The sequence below is a fragment of the Brachyhypopomus gauderio genome, unplaced genomic scaffold (assembly GCF_052324685.1).
Source record: "Brachyhypopomus gauderio isolate BG-103 unplaced genomic scaffold, BGAUD_0.2 sc780, whole genome shotgun sequence".
Classification (NCBI taxonomy): domain Eukaryota; kingdom Metazoa; phylum Chordata; class Actinopteri; order Gymnotiformes; family Hypopomidae; genus Brachyhypopomus; species Brachyhypopomus gauderio.
The window spans coordinates 2501-9604 of NW_027507600.1; positions in this window are offsets into that span (position 1 = coordinate 2501).

Here is a 7104-nt window from a genome sequence, read left to right on the forward strand (position 1 = left end):
GGAATCGAATCGTGAGATAGTAAACGATTCCCACCCCTAATATACAACCAAACACACACCAGCACCACGGCAACAATATACAACCAAACACACACCATCACTACGGCAACAATATACAACCAAACACACACCATCACTACGGCAAAAATATACAACCAAACACACACCATCACCACGGCAACAATATACAACCAAACACACACCATCACCACGGCAACAATATACAACCAAACACACACCATCACTACGGCAACAATATACAACCAAACCCACACCAGCACTACGGCAGCAATATACAACCAAACACACACCAGCACTACGGCAACAATATACAACCACATACACACCAGCACTACAGCAACAATATACAACCACACACACACCATCACTACGGCAACAATATACAACCAAACCCACACCATCACTACGGCAACAATATACAACCAAACACACACCATCACTACGGCAACAATATACAACCAAACCCACACCAGCACTACGGCAGCAATATACAACCAAACACACACCAGCACTACGGCAACAATATACAACCACACACACACCAGCACTACGGCAACAATATACAACCACACACACACCATCACTACGGCAACAATATACAACCAAACACACACCATCACTATGGCAACAATATACAACCAAACCCACACCAGCACTACGGCAGCAATATACAACCAAACACACACCAGCACTATGGCAGCAATATACAACCAAACACACACCAGCACTATGGCAACAATATACAACCACACACACACCAGCACTACGGCAACAATATACAACCACACACACACCATCACTACGGCAACAATATACAACCAAACACACACCATCACTACGGCAACAATATACAACCAAACACACACCAGCACCACACCTACAGTATACAGCCAGACCCCACAGCATCATGGGATACGCACACGAGCGCCTTCATCACGATTCCCAATCACGGAAGAATAGCCAGGTGATTGGCTACAGTCAACATGGGGCCGGGACCTCAAACCAAGATCAGTAACCTGATAGGTCTGCAGTAACAAACCCAAACACAATCACCACCACGACGGTGAACATGATCCTATCACACACACACACACACACACACACACAGAGACACACACACACACACACACACGAGTGAGCGGTGATGCGTGCTCCCTGGCCCCGCCCCCTCCTCACCTGTGAAGGCGTTTGTGGCCGGGAGGTCACCCTGCTGCATGCCTGCTGTGCGCGCACGCCTCCGTCGTTAAGGGCTCCGGTGCGTCGTTAAGGGCTCCGGTCCGTCATTAAGGGCTCCGGTCCATCGAGGGGGGGCCACACAGCCGCCACACTGCCATCATGGCCCAAGGGGCCACGGCGTTGGGCCTCGGGCTACGTCCCTGCCGGCCCACACATCAGCGTCAGTGCAGGCGGGCGGGGTAGGGTCGGCCGCGGGGGCGGGGCTGCAGGGGCGGGGTCTCAGGGGCTTGGCCGCAGGGGCTTTAGGGTAGGAGGGGGGACAACCAGCACTGTCCTCCAGTGAACACTAACCCCCCAGCCAGAGCAGGTCGGTCATGGTGGAGACTCGGACAGACGGGCGGATGGAGAGAGACAGAGATCCAGCCGGGTGGACCTGCTCGCCCAGGAGGGTGTGGTCGGCCCAGGAGGGTGTGGTCGACCCAGGAGGGTGTGGTTGGTGGCGCTCCGTCAGATGGTGGAGGTGCAGGCTGCTCTCACGGGGACGGGCTGTTCAGCACTCCAGCACGGCTCCGCCCACAGCCGGCAGAGAGTGGCACACACACTCCCCACACTCACTTGGGTGGGGGGGACTGGTACTGGAGAGGGAGAGAGAGAGAGAGAGAGAGAGAGAGAGAGAGAGAGAGAGAGAGAGAGGGAGAATCATGCATTAAACCATCAGGATCATCATCACACAAATGACATATCATGACAACACAGAGCATGAGAGCATGTCTACAACAACCCTGTCTACACCACTCCTGTCTACACTACTCTTGTGTACTGTGATGAAGTAAAGCAACGCTGAGATTCATTTACTTCCACTCAAACACACACTCACACAACTGGGTCAACATATTCAATCAGAGACACTAAGACACACCGGCCCAATGACACGAGCCACGCACATTTACATTAATGGATGAGTCCCACTGCAGAGTTAGGAACATACCAAGAGGACTAATGTCACCAAACCCAACAGGTCTGTTTCAGTACCCCACAGGTCTGTAGGGGCAGGTCACAGGTCTGTTTCAGCACCCCACAGGTCTGTAGGGGCAGGTCACAGGTCTGTTTCATTACCCCACAGGTCTGTAGGGGCAGGTCACAGGTCTGTTTCAGTACCCCACAGGTCTGTAGGGGCAGGTCACAGGTCTGTTTCAGTACCCCACAGGTCTGTAGGGGCAGGTCACAGGTCTGTTTCAGCACCCCACAGGTCTGTAGGGGCAGGTCACAGGTCTGTTTCAGTACCCCACAGGTCTGTAGGGGCAGGTCACAGGTCTGTTTCAGCACCCCACAGGTCTGTAGGGGCAGGTCACAGGTCTGTTTCAGCACCCCACAGGTCTGTAGGGGCAGGTCACAGGTCTGTTTCAGCACCCCACAGGTCTGTAGGGGCAGGTCACAGGTCTGTTTCAGCACCCCACAGGTCTGTAGGGGCAGGTCACAGGTCTGTTTCAGCACCCCACAGGTCTGTAGGGGCAGGTCACAGGTCTGTTTCAGTACCCCACAGGTCTGTAGGGGCAGGTCACAGGTCTGTTTCAGCACCCCACAGGTCTGTAGGGGCAGGTCACAGGTCTGTTTCAGTACCCCACAGGTCTGTAGGGGCAGGTCACAGGTCTGTTTCAGTACCCCACAGGTCTGTAGGGGCAGGTCACAGGTCTGTTTCAGTACCCCACAGGTCTGTAGGGGCAGGTCACAGGTCTGTTTCATTACCCCACAGGTCTGTAGGGGCAGGTCACAGGTCTGTTTCAGCACCCCACAGGTCTGTAGGGGCAGGTCACAGGTCTGTTTCATTACCCCACAGGTCTGTAGGGGCAGGTCACAGGTCTGTTTCATTACCCCACAGGTCTGTAGGGGCAGATCACAGGTCTGTTTCAGCACCCCACAGGTCTGTAGGGGCAGGTCACAGGTCTGTTTCAGTACCCCACAGGTCTGTAGGGGCAGGTCACAGGTCTGTTTCAGTACCCCACAGGTCTGTAGGGGCAGGTCACAGGTCTGTTTCAGTACCCCACAGGTCTGTAGGGGCAGGTCACAGGTCTGAGAGAGAGGAGAGACTAGCGTCTGTCTGCCAGCGTGCAGGTGGTCTGATGGCTGTCGTCTGTCTCTGCCTGGCTGGTGAAATCAGGCAGTGAAATCAGCCCACCCCCCCAGCCAGGGCTCCCAATCAATTGCAGCATCCAGGCTGCGTACGAAGGTGAGACACCTCCTCACCGAGAGATCGACGGGGGGGGGGGGGGGGGGGGGGGGGGGGGGGGGCAGCGCATCAAGTTCCCAACAGGTAGTTACAGTAGCTCAGAGATCACGTGAGACCACTGGGATACAAGGAGATAGTAGCTCAGAGGTCACGTGAGACAACTGAGATATGAGGAGAGAGTTGCTCAGAGATCTCGTGAGACCACTGAGATACAAGGAGAGAGTTGCTCAGAGATCACGTGAGACCACTGAGATATGAGGAGAGAGTTGCTCAGAGATCACGTGAGACCACTGAGATATGAAGGCTCAGAGATCACGTGAGACAGCCAAAATGGCTGACCCCTCCCCACATTGTTTAAAATCATTAGAAAAGTTCAACTGGAAAAAACTCTAACTTGTTAATACTCAAGACTCCCGGTTGGAGTGAAAATGGGTTTTACTGGTGAACTTCTCGCTGGTGACGGTGTTTAGAAAAGCCCAGTGTGTTTCTGAAGGCCGCACACAGTTTTCAGTTGCAATACCACACACACACACAAACAGTTGAAACTGATCCCGGCATCTCCGACGTAAAGTTCCTTTTCCTGTGGTTCTGGTGAGTCTAGCCACGTCTGTGTGCTCAGAGCGGCAGTTCGGAGACAGCAGACGGGCGACTTCGGAAGAGCTCACAAACTCTGCAGAGACGCCTGTTGCCAAGGCAGCGGAGTCCTGATACTGGGGGGGACGCTCACCACAACATCTCCTCTGGTTTTACTGGTTTAGATTTACAGCATTCAAAAAGCTTTGTGTAAGGGCTTCTAATTTATATAAGAAAACTCTTCATGTCTAAGGTTAACCCGAGTCCCCCAGAACCCACATATGACTCCATTAATCACAGCAGCAATCAAACATCAAAACTAAGTAGTACATGCAGAACATACACACACACCCACACCCACACACACACACACACACACACGGGCACACACACACGGGCACACACACACGGGCACACACACACGGGCACACACACGCACACACGCACGCACGCACGCACACACGCACTCACTCACTCACTCACTCACTCACTCACTCACTCACTCACTCAGTCACTCAGTCACTCAGTCACTCAGTCACTCAGTCACTCACTCAGTCACTCACTCAGTCACTCACTCACTCAGTCACTCACTCACTTGCACGCACTCACACACACACACACGCACGCACACACAAACGCACGCGCACACAAACGCACGCGCACACAAACGCACGCGCACACACACACACACAAACACACACACACACACACACTTAAAGGATACTGACGCCTTCTCGAAGCATTGCAGTTGGCACCATGCTCACACAAGCTGGAGTCATTTAGCAAAGGCTTACGCACACGCGCCCACACGCATGCCCACGTCTGCCCCCACGCACGTGGCCCACACACTCACACGTCCCAACACACAGAGCCACGCCCACGCAGGTGCCCACACACAAAAAATGTGCCCACGCACGCACACGAAAGGGGCTTTGTTGTAGAGACGCTGGGCTGCTCTGCGGGACAGGTGGGGGTTTCTAGGCTACAGGTCTCTGTGGCGATGGACCTGCAGACCTGGCGTGACCGAGCGCCTGTCTGCCAGACTGGAGCAGGAACAAAGGCCACCAGCAGGAAGAGAGGAGGAGGAGAAGGAGGTGGAGAAGGTGGCAGCCCAGAGAGGAACAGCAGAAGAACGCAGGCGGAGGAAGAGGACGACGACGTCCTGCTGAGCACAGACAGTTGGGAGTTCGCCGAGCCTCCACCGTACGGGAGGCTGAGACGCGCACACGCCCGTCAGGCCCGCACTGCCTCACTGGGTCCTCAACGATGACGGGCACCTCACACAGGACCCTGCGGGACCCTGGAACAGACGGGACGGTATTATTGGGCCTAAGACTGCGAGCGTTCCTCATCATAGTTCTGAATATTGTAGAGAAACGCGACCTTCCAGTGGAAGAACTACTAACCAGGAATAAACAGGTACGTGAAGTTGCAACCATGGCCCACCCTGCAGTTTCTGCACCTCCCTTCGCCAAAATAAAAGCGCAAGAGTCTCCTGGTGCAGTGCTCGATGAGGCAGGACAGAGCGGCCAAATACCGCCCTCTACAGACCGCCCCTCTACAGACTCCCCCTACAGACCACCCTCTACAGACCGCCCCTCTACAGACTCCCCCTACAGACCACCCTCTACAGACTCCCCCTACAGACCGCCCCTCTACAGACCACCCCTCTACAGACCACCCCTCTACAGACTCCCCCTACAGACCACCCTCTACAGACCACCCCTACAGACCGCCCTCTACAGACCGCCCCTCTACAGACTCCCCCTACAGACCACCCTCTACAGACTGCCCATCTACAGACCACCCCTATACAGACTCCCCCTACAGACCGCCCATCTACAGACTGCCCCCTACAGACTGCCTCTCCATAGACCAACCCCTCTATAGACGGCCCCACTACAGACCGCCCCCCTCTAAAGACCGCCACTCTACAGACCGCCCATCTACAGACCGCCCCTCTAACAACCGCCCCTCTCCGGGTCAAACTGTGCTGCTTGCTCTGCCGTGCTCAGCTCCCGCACCAGGTCCGATTCCACGGGCTCCAGGACAGGACAGACGAGTGTGTGGCTGTTCAAGCATTGAGAGCTTGTGAAACACGCTCCCCACCACCACAGGACCACCCTGCCCCACCCGCTCTCAGCCTCCAGGCAAAGACGGCTAGATTTGGGTGTAAAATCCAGGGGTGTTTGATGGAATCCATGAAGCCATGAAAAACAGCCTCAGAACAGCGCAGACGGGATCAGAGCAGCCCAGACGGGCTCCGCACTTTCTAGTGGGATTAGGTTGTATAGTCAATGACCTCAACTCTTCTCATGCCAAATCCACCTTTATGCCTAAAAGCTCCGTGTTTGTCTCACACTACCCGAGACCTCAATTAAGATTCCAGGGACATTTAGTGAACTTCATTCACATTTTTCCTGCTTTGTTTGTGCTTTGGAAACAGCCGAGACTTTATGGTAAGCCTTCTGAAAAGGTTGTTTACATTCAGGGAGAGCTTCATTCCAGTTGTAGAGGCCTGCTGACCCCAGCACGAAACAGAACCTCCAGACGTCCACGCAGACCTTGCGTGAAGTTTCACCTCCACCAACCTCCTCCTTATGCAGGGGCAGAACTCACTGGGATCCTTTTTCAGACAGGGTCATCAGAGCTGAAGCCGTTTTCAAACTTAAATTACTGCACTAATAGATGAGCCTTTTCAGCCATCCTGCGAAAGCATTCACACAGTCTCCTTCTGTTTGTGTGCTTTAATTATCCTGATATTAGAGGATGTTTTGCAGGCTTATGGCCCGAGTGTAACATCACATTTACATTACAAGCAAAACAGGAAATTCTCAATGACCACTTAAGTGTGTATTAATTTTTTTAGTTCGGTTTCCTTTGTTCAAACAAGAACATGCAGAATTACATTTTAGTCCTGGTGTGCTTAGCATTCAATCACAAATTTACAATATAACAAAAATAAATAGTTTATTATTTTAAAAAAGTTTTTAAATAAATATATTAAAAGTACCGTATAACACACCTAAGATTTAGTCTGTGGGCTTAATGCACGTACCAGGATTGCATAATACCTGGTGGTATTTTCACCATCTCAAAACACAGCA